Genomic DNA, 18820 nt, shown 5'->3' with positions numbered 1-18820 from the left:
CGATGAACACTTCCAATGGTTCCAAAATAACTCCTTTCCTCCAGGTAGGACCTGAACCATTTAAGGACTGTTCCATTTAGTCCTACCCACGTTTGCAACCTGTTCAGCAGTATGTTATGATCTATCGTATCAAAAGCCGCACTGAGGTCCAACAAGACCAGAATTGACACCTTTCCCGAGTCAGTATTCAACCTTTTTATCATTTAGCACTTTGATAAATTAAATTTGTCAAAAAGTCCATTTAAGTTGAAGAAATTGCTGAGTTGATTAAAAATAACTTTCTCAACAATCTTGGCTATGAAAGGGAGAGTTGAGATGCGTCTAGAGCTTGCTAACACGGAAGCTTCCAGCGCTCTATTTTTTTTAGCAGAGGCTTAATGGCAGCTACGTTAAGAGCTTTAGGAAACTCGCCTGACTGAAGTGAGCAATTGATTATTTCCTGCAAATCAGCTAGCACAGACTTCGCAATAGCTTTGAAAAAGTCAGACAAGCACAATGCCACATTGATAATACTCACCACAAATCGTCTTTGTCAAGTCCACAACGAGTCCCGCCCTCTTGCCAAGCTCGTACCTCGATTTTGTTGGACCCATATTCAGCTAGCAAAACGGTCAAACAAAGGCAATAAAACACTGAAAAGTCACACAATGACGCGTTACGCAAAGTAGCCACCGCCTGCTACAAAATGGCGGCATCGCCCGGCATAAAATGGATGAACGAAACGTTCGCAGACTGCGACGAGGTTCTATTTTATGTCATATTTTTCTTCGATCTGCGGTGCGTCAATGGAATAGTTCCAACATCGAGGTGCTCGTCAATCTGGGTTCCACTGTATTATTTTCCAAGTTAAAAGTCCTCGTCACGGTAAATAACAGTATTTATAGTATATTCTTACAGTGTTCATTTAAAAAGCATTACGATAAAACGAAAAAACAAGTCGTATATGGGTACCGTCATCAAGTAAGGAACCTGTGTCATTTTTTTTTTACCACGTGTCGGCGGAATCCGCGACCACTTTTGGGTCGCGACCCACCGCTTGAGAAGCGCTGGTGCGGAACGCGGCCCGACTCGAATCGCAAAACGAATCGCGAACGACGTGACCGAGCCGTCGGATTCTGCTCAATATTGCCGGCGGGAAAAAGAACGATGAACGATTCTTCCGGTTCGTCAAACGCTGACGAAGAAGAAACTAAAGACCCGACGGCTTCCTGACACAACCAAACAAACCCTCTCAGCATGTGTGTGCGTTTGCATGCCAGAGGAGGAACACACGTGCTCTTTAACCTTTGGGCTCAAGGTGTGTCACTGTGGGCGTCGATGTGTGTGTGTGTGTGTGTGTGTGTGTTTGTGGAATCTCTGACTGTGATGAAATAAAAACAAACACACGCACACACGCGCGCATGCGTGTCCAGTTAAGCGACCGTGTTGCACCTTTTTTAAAACCCTAACCCTGTCTTGAAACGATAACATGAAATTCTAACTGAGATTTAAAACACGAGTTTGAAACCCTAAGCCTGGATCTAAAACCTTAACTTGAAACCCCAACTGTATTTAAAACCCTAACCCTAACTTGAAACAGTAACTTGAAGCTTTTACTCTTGTTCAAAAGCATAACCGTGGCTTTAAACCCTAATTTGAGACATTAACTCTTGTTGAAACCGTAACCCAGTCTTCAAACCCTAATTCAAAACCCTAAACTTTGTTTAAAAGCCTAATTGAAACCTTTGCCCAGTCTTGAAACCCTAATTCAAAACTTTTACCCTGTCTTTAAAACTTGAAACGGGAACCATCCTTGAAACCCAAATTGACGCTCGGGGGGAATGCCACAGCCAATCGGGCGGCAGATGCATCCTGACGCCGGCGGCCATGACGGTAATTGTCAAGCGGTCGCCCTCCATTTTGTCATTGTAGCACACTTCCAATGCTGCAAAATGGCAACTGGGCAGCCACGCAGATCGATCTCGCGGAATGGAGGTCACGCTCTTGTGTACGAGTGCGTGGGGGGGCGGGGCGTCAAAGCAACGTGTTGATTAGCTGAGTGGCTTGGGTGGGATCGATAAGAGGATGTCGTCGCTAGCAAAATGCGAAATGCGCGCTCACTCGCACGCTCAATTGCACACCGCCGTACGACAGTACAACATACAGCAGTATACAATACACACCAATGTAGTACCGAGTCCTTAACCTTGGCTTGAAACCCTAACCCTTGTTGGAAACCGTACCCTTGGCTTTAAACAAGAATTTGAAACCCTAACACCGATTTTAGAAACATAAGCCTTCCTTGAAACCCAAACCCTCGTTTCAATGTTTTCTTAGCATTTAACACTCATTTGAAACACCAATCGCGAATTTAAAAGGAAAAAATTATTATTGTAAGAAAATTTAACCTCAATTTAAAACCGTTATTGGAATCCCAAACGCTGGCCTGAAATCCAAACATAAAACCCTGACCAAGGCTTGAAACCTTAAGTTGAAACCCTAAACCTGTTTTGAAACCCTAAATTGAAATCCTAACACATTTTGAAACCATAAATTGAAACCCTAACCCCATTTTGAAACCCTAAATTGAAACCCCAACCCACATTTGAAACCCTAACACTTTTTAAAACCGTAATTTGAAACCCTAACCCTATTTTGAAACCACTACCCTGTTTTGAAACCCTAAATTGAAACCGTAACACGTTTTGACACCCTAACCCTGTTTTGAAACCCTACTTTGAAACCGTAAACCAGGCTTCAAACCCTAATCTGAAATGTTGCGGCGACCAATGACCTCTACGTCAGCCCGACCGGTCCTGTCCTGCTGTCCTGCCCCCCCCCCCCCCCCCCGCCCCGTCCGTATTCAAGCAGCGCAATGGGCCGCTAACCCCCTGGACGAGACGTCTTTGCATTAGCATTCGGGGTGCCCGGGCGGCCAGACGCATCAATATTAATGCTCGGCCAGCGAGGAACTTTGTCCGGCATCAATATTGATGCTGTTGCCATACATTGCAGGCGAGGCCCTCTCAAGGATTTATAGCGAGGGGAGAACATTTTTCCTGCACAGCAATTTCCACGGCAGCGAGGGAGGGGGAGCGGCGCGGCGCGGCGCGGCGGAGCGAGCGGCGACCCGCGACCGACGAGATCCGAGCGGAAAGCGGGATCGGCCGATCCGATTCCCCTGGCGACCGCGGTAGTTGCCGGGGAAAATGAATGTTTCATCCGATGACGGCGGCCGAACGAACTTTGGGAAGAGAAGAAAGTTCATTGAAAATGCAGCCGGAAAGTGTTCGCAGCGCTTCACTTTTGTGTTATCGCTATACATACACAACACTCCATAATGCCAATATGAAAAAAAAACTCGAGATTTTGGCAAATGGATTCAATTCAGTTTTTTGCCCTCAAAATTTTACATTAAATAACGCATAATGAAAAAAATTTCTGAGATTTTGTATGGCAATTTATTAACAATAAAAAAATCGGAAAATCACACGCACATGCAGAAAGTATTTACAGGCCTTCACTTTCTCCACATTTTATGTCACAGCCTTATTTCAAAATGGAGTAAATTCATTTTTCACCCACATTTTACACACCACTGGCCTCAATGGAAAGTGTTTTTTTTTTTTTTTTTTTTTTATAAATGCATACAAATAAAACAATAGTTAATATTCACAGCACTTGACTTTTTCCACATATATTAGCGATTTTAGAGAATGTATGAAAGAACAAAAAACATCCATCCATCCATTTTCTGTAGCGCTTCTGCACACGCAGGTTGCGAGCGTGCCGGCGCCAATCCCAGCTATCTTCAGGCGGAAGGCGGGGTACACCCACAACTGGTCGCCAGCCAGTCGCAGGGCACATACAAACAACCATTTGTACTCACATCAATTTAGTCGCCAATCAACCTAGCACGCATATTTTTGGGATGAAACGCCACCCAGGCACGCGGAGAACAGGCGGGGCCGCGATTTGAACCCCCGGTCCTCAGAACTGGGAGGCAGGTGTGCTAACCGATCGCCCACCGTGCCGCCTATGAAAAATAATGTTCAATACGAATAAATAAAACTATAATGTACATTTCAATATAGAATATAGAAAAAAAATATGATCCATTTTGCATGTATCTGAACAAAAGTCCAAGGTGTGCTACGTTTTTGTCACGCATAAACTTGCATCCCGGAAATCAGGTCTTCATACATAATTGCGATGATTGTTTTTTACGTGGAACGGACGTTTGGTTTGACGCGTTATTAGCGACGCGAGCGGCCTCATCATATCATGGCTGTCGCGCTCGGCTTGTACAAACATGCGATTACGCTGGGGCGCCTTTCTGGGTCACTAAGTTAAATATTTCAGATGGTTTATTTTTAGTGCCTTCTGCTTCTGCACACACACACACACACACGCGCGCACCCACGCACGCGTACACAAACACACACACACACACACACACACACGAGCACATGCTCGAATGCATGTGTGTTGTCTGCAGGCTGCGTTTGACCCACTAAGTCATGTTCACATGGCCCCCGGGCTTTATTGAGTGTTTTGCTTTGGCGGGCAAGTGTCATAACGGGCCGACAAATAACAACCACGACGGCTCACGCTTGACGACGTTGTTTCTCCGAGAAAAAAACAAAACAAAACGCAACAACCCATAATTTACAGTATGATTTATTCCCGTTTATGTATCCCAGTTGTATGAAACAAATCAACGCAGCGGAAATCGAGCAATAACGTAGCGCATGCAGGGTGGGAAAAAAAAGAACATGCACATAACACACTCAAGTGACAAGTACAGCGAACTTTATGGCGGGAGATTTGCTACAATATTTATAATCTAGAGAAATAATCTGTGCGCGTGTGTTCAAGTAGCAATTGTTTGAACGTTTATACTTACTACTTCTATGCTCATTTCCGTTAGCCTGTCCATGGGATTTCGCATTATAGTTTAGCATTAAGCTAGCAGACTTTGGTTGCACGGAATGAAGGTCTCTATTCTGTGATTGAAAAAAAAAAAAAAAGGGTAGGTGCAGTACTACTTTCCCTTTTAGACAGGGGTTTTGGTGCCCTCTTGTGGCATTTCAGAAAGACCACACAGAATGCAAATGGGTGAGTTTTTCACAGAAAATAATAATCCAGTTGGTGAACCACAAATATGCAGAGGATTACTGTCTACTGTATACAAATATGTATCGTTGCTCAACTGCATAATGAGTCTAAATGTCATTATTTGTGCCACATTTTTCAGCTGCATGCGACACGAAGTGAACGGCCGTCGCGCGTGTGCAGACTGGATGTCGTTAGACCGGGCGCGGCCCGCCATCGTGCAAATAGGACGACGTAATTGCGGCTGAAAGAAGTTTGATTGGAAGGTGCCCCGAGGGCGGGCGCGGGTCCCGTGACGCTTTTTGACCTGGGCGCACGTGCGCCATCAACAGCGAGTCATGTTGCCGTCTCGTTTGTCGCAACGTAACTTCAGGCAGGAAATAGAAGAAGGATCCTGGTGTTAAGGGACACTGGCTTTAGGGGCTGAATTCAACAAAACGGAAACAAATAAGCCTCATTTTTATCTTTTCAAGGAGGTTGGGCTTAAGGGTAAGGTTAGCAGGTTGGTGCGACCGGTTAGGTTGGGGATTTGGTTGAGGTTAGTGTTAGCTTAGAGGTTGTGGGTTCGCGTGTTAGTAATTGGGTTCTGGTTGAGGGTTCGAGTTCCGGTTAGTTCTGGGTTGTTATTGTTATTATTTTCTTCTTTTCTTAATAATAAGACGAGGCACACATTTTGCATGAGAAAATCTCACCGCATACACCAAACAAAAAAAGTGTAAAAAATAAAATAAAATACAAAAATAAAAAAGTATGAATACTGAAATAACGATCATCTCGTCTCGGTGTGAAAGGTGGGCTTTGACCTATATACTACTTATATACTTAATCTTTTCAGACATGAGCTGGTTTTTTTTTTTTGTCTTGAGTTGCAAGCAAAAATGTGCGTCACGAGGGCTACATGGTGGCAACCGCTCTTCAAAAGAAGCCAAGTGCCTTGCTCAAGCGCTTTATTGTCACTCCGGCTCGAAGTTTATTTTAAAATTAAACAAGAGAATTTCACATTGCGGATTCAACCGCAATGTGATTCATTAAGAGGGAAAATGTGAAAAAACTACCAGAACCCAATTTCCACGGTGTTACGTCACGTTGGCAGGCTCTGAAAGGCGCGGGGCTCTTCCGCAACGCATCGCCTGCGAGGGTCACAGGCGATGCGTTGTCCTCACATTGTGCGGGTGGAAAGCGCGACGCCCGGACCCGTCCAACTTCTCACCTGCGCCATTGTGCGCCGCGCCGCGCAGCGCCCTCGCTAATTGGGAGCACGCATTCCGGGACAACTTTTCCTTTTGTTCCGTTGTGCTGCGAAGCGCTGACCCGGACGTGTGAGGTCACAGCTGCGCTAATTGCCGCTGACGATGATGATGATTGTGTGTGCGTGTGTGTTTGTGAGCGTGTACAGTACAGTACGGTGTGTGTTGTCAATTCCACTTGCTGCACACGAACAATGTGAGCCGTCTGTTGTTGTTGCTTTATGTCATTTAACGTCTTCACACACAAAATGGCCTCCCCGAAGCAGACAGGCGCTTATTAATTGCCGCATGCAATTACATATTTTACAAATATGCCATTATAGTATCATTTTATATGACGCCTGGCACATTGTGGCACAAGGTGGCATGCAACTCTAAATTAGGATGAGAGGGCTAAAACTTCATTCCTATCTTTTGAAGCACCCCTGGAAATGGACAAAATGACCCAAAAATGTCCACATCCAACCAAATTGGCAGACTTCCTGTGTCTTTTCAGGCATTTTCCTCATGAGACATCCATATCAAATATCATGTTGCTAAGGGAGGCAGAATTTTCAAAAAAAAAAAACAACTTGATTGCTATGTTTTGAAGGACTCCTGGAAATGGCGGAAGTGACGAGAAAACGGCTGCTGCAAACAGAAAGTGAACTTTTTTTCTTTCTCTTTTTGGACATGGCTTCTGGAGACTTTTTGGGAGTCTACTCATGACCCGTCATGACGATCACATTTCGTGTTGCCAAGGGAAACCAGCTTCGGGGGATGAATTTTAAAAAAAAACAACAACAACTTTACTGCTATCCTATGAAGCACTCCTGGAAATGAACAATTCCAGCATAAAATGGCCACTTCAAACATATAGTACACTTCCTGTGTGTTTTCGGGCGAGGCTTCTGGAGGCCTTTTTATGGGTCCAATCCTGATATATATGCAGACCCAACTTCATGTCACTAAATAAAAGTGAGTTCAGGGGCTGAATTTGTTTTCATTGATATCCTTCGACGGTCCCGAACACGGGCAAATTGACCGCCGCGGACCAAATGAACACAATGAACACGCCACTGTGTGAAGCAATGATCCACAAATCGTTGGCTTTTCGCCCGCCTGGTGCACAACTTGCCCCCGCCCCGAGCCAACACGCCGTCCCTAATGGACCGGCCTTTAGTCTGAATGGTGGCCGTCGCAAAGCGGTCGAAGTCAGGCTAAGTACGCCGTCGCCCTTTGGCCCACCGGCGTTCTCTGGCTTCCACAATTGTGTCAAAAAAGTCACCACGCGCGCGCACACACACACCACGACACAATCACACCCTTTGCCACAGTAACAGTAGTTGTGTTAGCGTTTGATCTACTCTCTCCCCCCAGCGAGCGAGGAGGGAAGGCAGAGTGCAGAGTTGGGTCACGGACAGGTCAGCGGCGAGCGGAATGGGTCGGGTTCCGTCTCGTGTTGAGCTGACAGCCAGACGGATTCAACGGGGGTTGGGGGATGGGGTTTGACATGACGAGCGATAATGTCAACGCAGCACACCGCGCACACAGAAAGTTTTTGTTCCACCCCCGAACGAGAATCCGATCTTCCAAGACAATCACCCGTGACCAAACGTGGGCTAACAAAAATGAAGAAGAAGAAACATACAAGTCACAACATGGAAGAAGACACGCGAGAGCAGGGAATGATGTTAGTCTTGGGATTATTTTTATTAATTTTTTTTTACCGAAAAATCTCGAAATAATACAAAAAAAAAAAAAACTGTGGAAAAAAACCTGGACTTTATAATCCATCGAGCAAGATAGAGGTGAACGCCCAAATGATGCTAACAGCTGCTGTTTTGTGCTAGTTTGTTGTTGTTTTGGCTGCTCCTTTGCTCCTCAGTCAGGTCGCGTCTTGATTGGCTACTTTCCGTTTCACGTCTCGATGCACGAAGTCGGGAGTCAGGACTAACTTGTTAGGACTCACGAGTCGTCGTAAATAGTGGACATGTTTAATATTTGACGCCGTCGCCTCGATCTGTTTCAGACAATTCATTCTCAACACACCTTGGACCACAAGATCCTTTTATCGGATAATAAGATGACTTCACTTCCCTTTATTTGTCTTTTTAACATCTCGTTGAAAAACCAAGCAGTAGAAAGTACAGATATGTTTTTAGGAGGGAGTCAAAGTCAAACGTTGACAGAAAAATACATTCTCAAGAAAAGTACCTGAACATCCGTAATGGAGAATTCCCGCTGTCCCTGCGGGCCGTACTGAAAGATCCAAACACGTTTGGTTTCGCCCTGCCATCCATTTGCAGGCGGCCAGAAGGGTCAAGGGCGGCTTGACGCCAGTCGTCGGTCGGCCACAATGACGCTTTGCCTATAAAAACATGGGGAATAATTACCAGCTGGCTTCTGTTACGCTTTATGGGACACAACATGGCGGCCATAAAGTCAAGTCCCCCCAAATACGCACCACGACATCTGTAGGCTGCTTATTCTTTACATTAGAGAGACCCCACATGATGGGGGGGGGGGCTTCAATTTGGCCCGATCATCATCAAGAATCGACACTCCTGAACCGGTCGCCAGCCAATCGCAGGGCACAGATAAAAAAACAACAACTATTCACACTCACATTCACACCTACGCGCAATTTAGAGTCGCCAATCAACCTAGCGTGCATGTTTTTGGGATGTGGGAGGAAACCGGAGTGCCCGGAGAAAAGCCACGCGGGCACGGGACAACATGCAAACTCCACACAGGCGACAAAAATGAGTGCCAATAGTTTGGTGACATTCATTTGAGTGAGCTTGTTTTTCTCAAAATGAATCGTTGTAATGTTTCAGTGCAGAAGGAAGCACAATGCGTGCAGATTCATTTCCGCCTATTAACTCATCTTTTTTTTTTTTTGTTGTTGTTGTATTGCATCACTCATGGCTCTTAGACTTTTGGAATAGAGTTTAGAAAAGTTATTGATTTGCGGGTTGTGTTGATGTTGCTGCGCAACAATAGAAGGCATAATACCAACTTCAATGATGTCATGTTTGCTAACTCAAGCAACATTGTATTATTTTTGGGGGGATTATTTCCTGAGAAGTAGTCATTTTGGAGACAGTGATGATATATTGAAATGTTATCATTGTATTCAAACTTGCTGTCATATGGTGGTGTTAGCTTTATTTTTTGAATAAAAAAAAAAAAGGACCTGGACTGGATGTTCCATCAGAGCTCCCAGCCGGCGCATCGATGTCCGTGACCGCTGTCTGAACTTTTTACCGACGGTCAATTGGCGCAAACCGAGGGTCAAACAATTGTCAATATCCGTGTTTAAAAAAAAAAAGTCAGCTCCTCTAATGAGAAGAAGGGGATTAGCCTGCGTCTGGGAAATCATGTCTGTGGTCGCGGTGACGGCCGTTGGACGGGAGAGACCACCAGAAAGCAAAGGGGGTTGGGGGGGATGTTTGGATTTGGGCCTCCCCTGAGGTCAGGACGAGTGACGTTGGGCTCGGAGACGGCGTGATTGACAGGTGGGCAGGTGGGGGAGATGTTGGGGACAGCGCCACCTACCAAGAACTGCACTGGGCTTCCACTCACTGCTTGGAGATCAACTCGCAGTCTTTCAGATTCACCATGAACCTTATTCTGGACTTTCAGGAATAATGACCTCGATTTCATTTCTGTTGAAAAAAAACAAAAAAAGACTTGTATAGATGCGATGTTTAAAATGATTTGTAATGACATGCCAGCTTTTGCTTGATTTGTTTCCATTTCCATTGCGGCTAAAGATAAGATGCTCTGTTTGTATGTGATGCTGCTCCGTGTGCGTTAAAGTAACAGTTGATTGACGGTTTATGATTTCCATCATCTTTGCTAATTTACATTTGCCCTTCAATGGCCTTTCGCATTATATCTTATCATTAAGCTAGTGGACTTTCATTCGACAAAATGATAAGGTTTGGTTGAACATTTTGATGTTTAAATATACAATATTGAAATGTCTTTTGTTTTCTGCGCCAGTTTTACAGGAAACTTCAAACAGCTTGAAGCAAGCATGTTTTGCCTCTTTTTTAGAGAACTGTGCGAGCAAGAGTCTTCTTTATGTTTCCACAAAGTGATGTTATAATATAGGCTCCCATTTCTTGACACTGAGAAAGCGAGGACAAGCGCTAAAGTGTTTCAAAGTGTTGTTTTTTTTATAACTTTAAAATGTGTATGAAGTATATGGAGGGGTAAAACAATTTTTCAAATGACTCAGCATCTAAATCCTTCATCACTATTTGTCGCATTGACAGTAATAAACGACTAGCAAATCAGAATCGAATCGTTAGTCCTTGTCCAACGAATGAAAAATGCAATTTGATCATTTGAAAACTATCGACAGCTCCCTGGTTATGTCTCGGCAGATTTTCGACGGAAAGCCGATGCAATTTTGGAAACTGCCAAAAAGAGAGGTTGCCAAGAAACTCCTTTTGACTTTAAAATGGCAATCCGTGCGCCGTGGTCTTTTTTTGCGCCAGTCTCGGTGCCTTAAAATGTGTAAATCCACACTGCGCCGGCGAGTTAACTTAGGGCTTCGCCGCACTGTGCAAAAGTGTTGGGACACTATTCAAAGACCAGGTAATGTCTATTCTTCTCAAATCGAGCATGTATGAGGTGTGATTGCACTCTAAGGGCATTGACTGTAAGCACAGCAGCGTGTGTGTGTGTGTGTGTGTGTGTGTGTGTGTGTGTGTGTGTGTGCGCGCGCGTGCGTGTCACTCTCCAGGCTCACCGGGAGATCCACGAGTGTAGATCGTCAAGTTTAGGGTTCATCTCGAGTTCAGAGGGAGGTTCAACGGGCGGTCAGCGGGCCACAGCCAGAGCAGATTCATTCGCTTGCTCGCTTGCTCACTCAACCACCCACCCCCCCCCACCCAATATGTCCCCACACCTACTACTACTACTACACACACACACACGCGCTCTCACACTCTCTGTACTCTCATGCCTCCCATCTCTTTTTAGCACTCAGCTGATCGTTTGTCTCCGGTTTGACCCGGGTTGTGGCAGAATCAGCCGGCTGTATTAAAACTTGCCATTATTTTTAGCCTCTTGTGCGCAAGGCATTTTTCGTCATTCGTTTTTTTTCTTTAGATCATTTTGTTATCTCGACTATCAAGACTTTGGCATAAATACACACCGGTAAGAGCACCGTATGTTTGTTTAAATCATTCATTCATCTGTTCATTCATTTTTAATGTGAGGAGTAAAACAAACCGAGTGTGCAGGTTAATGATGTGGAAAACCAGGTTTTAATATACAGCATACACTGTACGTTTGACAAAAATAAAGAAAAGTCATTCCTGATTCCATTACACAAAAAGGCTTTATAAATCTGGTTCTTCTGTAGGTTAATAATTATAGAATGCATTTTAGGGGACGGGGAACACAACGCCCCCAAAACTCACTCAGTAGCATCCCTGGAAAGTTAGAATAAATCCTCACAAAATCGTGCGCTCATGTCTATCATTATAGGACGCGCGAAAAAGTCTCAAGGACCCATGTCCGAAATCCGACAGGAAGTCAGCCATTTTGGTTTGGTTTGGGTGGACATGTCTATTATAACAGGAAACTTCTAAAAAAAAAAAAAAAAAAAAAAAAACGCATGCCGGAAATTGAAATCATGTGTGTCCCGTCTGGGTCTTGTGTTCAACTCCCTACCTTTTCCGGTGCCGCATTATCCCAGCTGGTTTCGAGCCAACCGGGCCGACTTCAACGAGCCGGACGGCATCGGAGCGCAGAATCGGGCGCCAGAGAAGACCGATCAATCACGGCAAAATGTGTACAGCGAGCCCCCGAATTGCATCGCAGTCCATTGGTCGCTGGATTGCTGATTTTTAACGCTTCTGGAAAAGATGCAGCGTAATTAAGAGCAAGAAGAAGAAGAGGCAGAGAAGATCCTAACTAAGCTCCTGTAATAGTTGACGTTTCCAAAGAGTAGAGAGAATCAAATCATGCCTGTGAGTATGTGTCGGTCAAAGTGTGGGATGACCCTTAAAACAACAGGAAATGTAAAAATAATCCCCCCAAGGATTTGCATTCCTAGGGAGTTAAGCTATGTGTATGGAAAATCAGTGATTAAGATGCAAGTCAATATTTTGGTTAGATTTGTTGTGTGTGTCTGTGTGTGTGTGTGTGAGCGTGCATGAGTGAGCAGACAGGACACAGCTGCTCGGTCGGTACGCCATCAGTCCAAAATGATGACAGAATCAACTGTCGACGTTTATCCTCGCTTTATTTGAGGCCAGCCGTCAACGTGAAGGTGATATTATTTCCCTTCAAATTACATTTTCACAACAGAAGCTCTGAGGCTAATCTACGCAACGTGTTTTAAATTAATCTAAAGAAAAGGGATTAACACTGAGCCTATTCATGGCACACAAAAAAAAGGATAATTTAAGAGTCGAAATTGTTCATGTGTGCCGAAGTGAGTGTGAATGCCTGTTTGAGTATATGCGCCCTGCGACGGGCTCCAGCCCACCCAGCACTACAGAAAACGTACAGTGCCCAGAAAGCGCATCGGCTCGCTTCTCAAATTCTTATACTTTTGCACAATTTCCCCACTTTGTGTAAGATCATCAAACAAATGTGAATATCAGACAAATATAACCCAAGTGAACTAAAAATGCTGTTTTTAAATGGTCAATTCATTCATTATGAAAAAAAACCATGGCCCTATGTGAAATAGTAATGGCCCCCTAAACCCAAGAACTGGTTGGGCTATCCTCAGCAGCAACAATTGAAACCAAGCGTTGTCGACAACTGCCAATGAGTCTTTCCGCAACTTCAGGATTTTCTGTGAAAGAGCAGAATTCACGGTTCCATCAATCACAGCAAGTTGTCCAAGTCCTGAACTAGCAAAGCAGCCCAAGACCATCACACTACCACCACGACTGTTGGTGTGATGTTGCTGTGCTACATTTACGCCAGATGAACCGAGACACACATCTTCCAAAAAGCTCAACTTTCATCTCGTCAGTCCATATAATACTCTCCCTAAAGTCTTGGGAATCATTCGGATGTTTTTGTTTTGTTTGTTTGTTTTTTTTGCAAAAGTAAGATGAGACGTTGTGTTCTTTTTGGTCAGCAGTGGTTTTGGCCTTGGAACTCTGCCACGGATGCCATTTTTGCCCAGTCTCTTCCTTATTGTTTTGTCATGAAAACCGACCTTAACTGAGGCCAAGGAGGCCTGCAGTTCTTCAGAAGTTGTCCTGAGTTCCTTTGCGGCCTCCTGGATGAGTCATTGCTGTTCTTTTGGGGTAATCTTTGCAGGCCGGCCACTCCTGGGAAGGTTCACCAGTGTTCCATGATTCGCTGGAATAGAAATGGCTTTGTCACCCTTTCCAGACTGATAGATGTCAATTATTTTATTTCTCACCTGTTCTGGAATTTTTTGGGATCGTGCCATTTGGTTGCAGCTTTTTCCAATTTTTTGTCCGACTTGATTTGGTCAGACAGGTTCTGTTTAAATGATTTCTCGATTGAACAGGTCTGGAGTCTTATCAGTGATAATTAACTGATTAGCCATAATGAATTAATGATTTAACAAGGGGGGTAATTACCTTTACACATAGGGCAGGTCACTTTGAACACCCCCCCCTAATGAATGAAATCTCCATTTAAAAACAGCATTTGAAATTCACTTGGGTTATATTTGTCTGATAGTTACATTTGTTTGATGTTCTTAAACATTGAAGTGGGGAAACTATGCACAAAGTTCAGAATTAGAGAAGGGGGCCAAAACCTTTTCACTGCATTGTATGGATGAATGGAAAAGAAATGACAGAAATGACAAGATCGATGCATATTTTTTTGCAGTTTAGCGCTGTCCATGTGTCAAGGAGAGCTGCTTCTGATTGTCCTCATTTGAGCGAATTCCCCAGTAGGAGTTTGTAAAAAGTACGACTTGTGGAGTTTGCTTCAAATGACTGATTTAACCCAAAACGGTCAACTTCCTGTTCAATTTTGGGCCTTCAGACATTTTTCGTGCTCCCTGTCATGATAGACAGGGCCACCCAATTTCATGTCGATGAATGAAACTAGTGTCAGGGGCAATTTTTTTTTTTTTTTCCCCCCCCAAGAATCCCCAAAATAAAAACTTTGAGGCCATGCTCCACCCACATTAGACAGTGTATTTGACACCAAGATGTTTTTCGCCAATCGGTCTAGGATATTTGCTTCTGATTGGATCTCATTTGGTTCTATACCCTCGTAAGAATTTGTCAAAGTACAAGCCCTGGAATTCACCCAAAAATGACTGCTTCAAACTAACATGTCAAACTTTTTCACTTTCGGACACGGGTCCTTGAGACTTTTTCGTGCGTGCTGTCACGATGACTCGTCTGAGCTTTTTTTTTTTTGCCGCTGGGTTAAGATCGAACCATCTTTGAAAGAAAATCCATGCTGGTCTATTTCAAATGTTGTCGAGGAGGTAAGCAATGACCAACGTAGCCAATGACATCAGCTTAGTTTAATACAAGCCTTTCGTCACGGTATTGATATTGAGTCATGTACTTAATAAAAACAAATTCATGCGGGTTCAAGCACCTGGCAGCGTAGCGGCCATCTTATCGGGGCTGCATATTGCTGAGTCGCACTTTGCATGAGAAATCGAAGCGGCGGCGGCGGCCACGGCGGCCGTCTTCTTTATGGCCGAGCGAATTAAGCGAGAGGCGTATCAGCTTTTTTTGTCTCTGAGCCTGTGCCATTTAAACGTCAGGTCACGCTTAAGTAACCTTATCTTGTAATTGGGTTCAAGGTTAAGTGACCCCGCCGCATGGAGGTCTGGGGGTTAAGGTCACCGCGTCAGGGAGAAAGAGTGAAGCGAGGGGGGTTGCAAACACTGATGGGGATGGAAATCAAGGCTGGGGATGGTACCTTGTGCCCCCCATGACCTTCAGACTCACAACCGTTTACAAACAGCGCTCACAAAAAACAAAGTGGGATTACAAAAAAATGAAAATGGCACTTAGCTAGTTAGTAAGATACTTAGCTAGTTGGTGATTTGCAGGGGATAACAAGAAAGGAAAACGGTAGCTAGCTAGTTAGCTAGTTGGTGATTATCAGGGTTACAAGAAATGAAAATGCTAGTTAGCTAGTTAGTTAGCAAGTTGATGTTTTTTTTTTCCCCCCCCCGTCACATGAAATTGAAAAGAAAGAAAAAAAAGAAAATATGTGTGGATCGGGTCAAAACAAACGTGAATAAGGGGGTTTTGCAAATAATGTGGGATAGGTAAAAAAATTAAAAAACAATCAGTCAATAGGTGAGTTTGCAAATGCCGAATTACAACGATGCGGGGTTCCACTGTGCTTCCTTGACACCAAGTACTACTTTCCTATTGAGACGCTTGAACGGTATCTTCTGGCATTTTGAGTTGTTTCACAAAAGAGTACAAAAACCGCAAAAGCTGCGTTCTTCAGTGACTAGCTGGGGATAAAATAATTTTTTTTTTTGTTGAAAAAAGCAAAAATGTGAATCGTCGTCAATTATGTGATTGAGGCACACCGTGCGGACACCCGCTTTATTCTTGCCCCTGGTGGTCGGACGAGTCTGGATAAAAGGGGGGCCACGGGGGGGGGGGACATGGCCGTTGCCTGGCAACGCGCACTCAAGCCAAGGTCTCGCAAGCTTTTAACCTCGGATCGATCTCCACGCCGAGTGGGCTAATATTCACCGAGGAGCAGATGGGAGAATTAGGCTCAAGTGCGCCCGCAGGAGATGAAGGAGAGCGGTGCGGAGGGCCCGATCGCCCTCGGCCGCCGCCGCACGCCGAATTAAAACGAAAAAGCGGAGAAGGCGGACGGGAGAGTGGAGCATCTGACGAGCGCTTGAGTGGCCTCTTCATCACGACTTCATCGCTGCACGAGTGTATAACGCCTTCCTCTTCCTCTCCTCGCCCGACCTCTCCACAGGATTAAGTGCTCACGCCGCTTCATACCTCCGCCCGGCGGCAGAGAGCGAGAGGCTCGGCATTTGTTAGTTGGACAATAGTTAACAATAGTTGGCAAAATAACTAATTGGGGAGTAGCTAACACAGTACCTACCTAAATTGCTGACAGACGTTTTCATTTTGTGCAATCCGCTTTTCGGTTTAGTAACTAACTAACTAAATGCAGGATTTCACAAAACAAAATGGGCAGTTGCAGATTGGTAGATTGGTTGGTGGGTTTGTTGGTAGCTAGGTAGGCAGGTCGGTCAACCGATCAATAGATAGATGTCAGTTAGTTTGCTCCTTAGTCATTCAGTAGGATGAGGATGAAATAACTAGTTTAACTACTTACTTAGTGTACTCCTGTAACTAACTAAACTATCTAACTAACTGCCATTTTATTTAGCAAAATCCTGCATACTGCTTATCATCATCCTACTATCCAAGTAACTAACTAACTAAGCAAAGCACCACCAGTTTTCCCACCGGGATTGTGCCAGGAGGAGCCTAATAAATGCCAAGGGTTGCGCGTACCACGCTCCGCCAGCACAGAATTAAATAAAAGCTTACTGGTAACATTTGGACGAACACTTACGCAATGGCCGCTCAAAGTTTGGACGCCACATAAAAGGCCGACGTGAGGCGGCCGAACCAATTAGCCTTTGTTTGCGCTCATTTGCCACCTGCAGTTTGGCACCGGCGCAGCGCCGGTACCAGGGGTCCGTCGACACGAACCCAACCTGCCAGCGGCCGGTACCCACGCGAATCGCGGGGGAGCGGATGGCAGCCGAGAAGCTGACATGAAACGCGCCTAATCACTACAAGGTCAGGGAGGCCCGCAACTCTAATCATTAGCTACTTGCTAGCGATAATAGAACACAAAAAGTAAAAGGAAACTCAAGGAAGGGAAATAAAACCAACCAACCCGCCCCCACTGTTGTCTTGCGAACTACGTAGTGAACCAACTAGCTTATTCCCGTTTCCATTTCCTGCAATACCGTCTCCCGCTGATTTACGTCCCGCTAACTAACTGACTAACTAAGGAGCCAAATAACTAGCTGACTGCCATTTTCATTTTGTCCAATCCTGGTAATTGACTAAGTAGCTAATTAACTGCCATTTAGATGTTTCTAGAATCCTGCATTTTGCTAATCATCAACTAACTGCATCTTTTTGTCCTATCCTAACTAACTAACTGACTAACTAACTCTAAATCTTATTGCCGTTTCCGTTTCCTGTAATTCTGCATCCCGCTAATATAGGTCCAGCAAAGTAACTTACTTTGTCTAATCCTGCATCCTGCAAATTGCCAACCAACCAACAAACTAGCTAAGGTCAGTTAGTTACTTGCTGCATCCTGCTAATCATCAATTTACCAACTGCCGTCACAATTTTGTCTTAACTTTTCTAACTAACTATCTAACTTAACTGACTAACTAACTGACATTTTTATTTTATGTAATGGAAGCAAACCCAAGGAAGGAAAATGAGAGCAATGCTCCCCCATTGTTGTCTTTGGGTTGAGTCATGGGGGCTGTGGAGGCGATGGGGGGGGGTCATAAATGAACTGTACATGACCCGTGGGTCAATACAAGTGTTTGTTTGGGTTGGAGCGAGTTTGCTGGGGATGATGCATTCAAGGCGTGCGGCGGGAGAAAAAGGAGGCGAACAGATGGGGAGCGCGAGATGGATTGGGTCGGCTAACGGGCAGATGTTTATGGGCCATTATTTACAAGCTCTTTAATCTGGCCTATTTCCTCGCCCTTGGCAATGGACGGCTTCGCGGGTCACGCCGCCTGAACCCGAACCCACCGTCGACGACGCTCATCCATCTCCCCGAGACGGGCGAGGAGGAGGAGGGTTGTTACCAAAATGAAAGGATTGACGCTTTTTTTTGCCGCGTCTGAATGATGGCGTTGCCAGGAAATGTCAACTTGCTGTAGGATGGGGCCACAAAGGCCTTCTTTTCTTGCCTGAATACAATCACAAGCACTGATCCACATTTACAATTAAGGCTTCATTTATTCCCAGCAGTCTGCTCATTTGGTAGCATTTCTCTCTGATGCTCGCAGTGCATGTTTGTGGATGTTAGGTGTTTTTGTCCAATCGGATTCAAGTCTCTGTGTTGCCATGTCAATGTAATCTGTCCACCACCTTCACAATCAACTCGATGAGCAATGGGACTGTTTCTTTAATCAATCACATTTCCGATTTGTTCTCTCGCTGGCCCTCGATAACGTCAGCATTTCCCGTCTTCTGATTGGTTGGTCAGAGCGATTCAAGTACTGACTTTAGTTAGTTAGTTCGTTAATTAATAGGTTAGTTAGCAGGATTTGACAAAATTAAAACGGCACTTATCGAGTTCCATTACATTCAAAATTTTACGAGCATCCACAGATTAACTCTGAGTTTTGCTTCTTCTCTGGCTTTTTGTGACGACTATTCCAGTGTTACTTATTGTCTAAGTTGAGATCCAGGCTTTTTTTTTTTCTACCTTCTACAATGGTTAACTTATTTTTGAAATTGTACGAGAGTTAA

General features: G+C 44.6%; 1 long non-coding RNA gene across 3 annotated transcripts in view; it reads right to left on the bottom strand.

The window, feature by feature from the left end:
• Positions 1 to 18820, bottom strand: part of LOC133479175 (uncharacterized) — a 68329-nt gene that overhangs the window by 40323 nt on the left and 9186 nt on the right. The window contains exons 1-3 of one of the 3 annotated variants that reach the window (XR_009788859.1): positions 12015 to 12845; positions 9882 to 9991; positions 7424 to 8691 (exon numbers count right to left, since the gene is read on the bottom strand). This is a non-coding gene — a long non-coding RNA (uncharacterized LOC133479175). Of the gene's footprint in view, positions 1 to 7423; positions 8692 to 9881; positions 11076 to 12014; positions 12846 to 18820 lie in introns of those variants that run through there. The other 2 variants (XR_009788858.1, XR_009788860.1) reach the window with 2 other exon arrangements.

This window comes from Phyllopteryx taeniolatus, chromosome 6 (genome assembly GCF_024500385.1).
Source record: "Phyllopteryx taeniolatus isolate TA_2022b chromosome 6, UOR_Ptae_1.2, whole genome shotgun sequence".
Classification (NCBI taxonomy): Eukaryota; Metazoa; Chordata; class Actinopteri; order Syngnathiformes; family Syngnathidae; genus Phyllopteryx; species Phyllopteryx taeniolatus.
The sequence above is the reverse complement of the archived record's forward strand: the minus strand, read 5'-3'. Positions and strand labels throughout refer to the sequence as shown.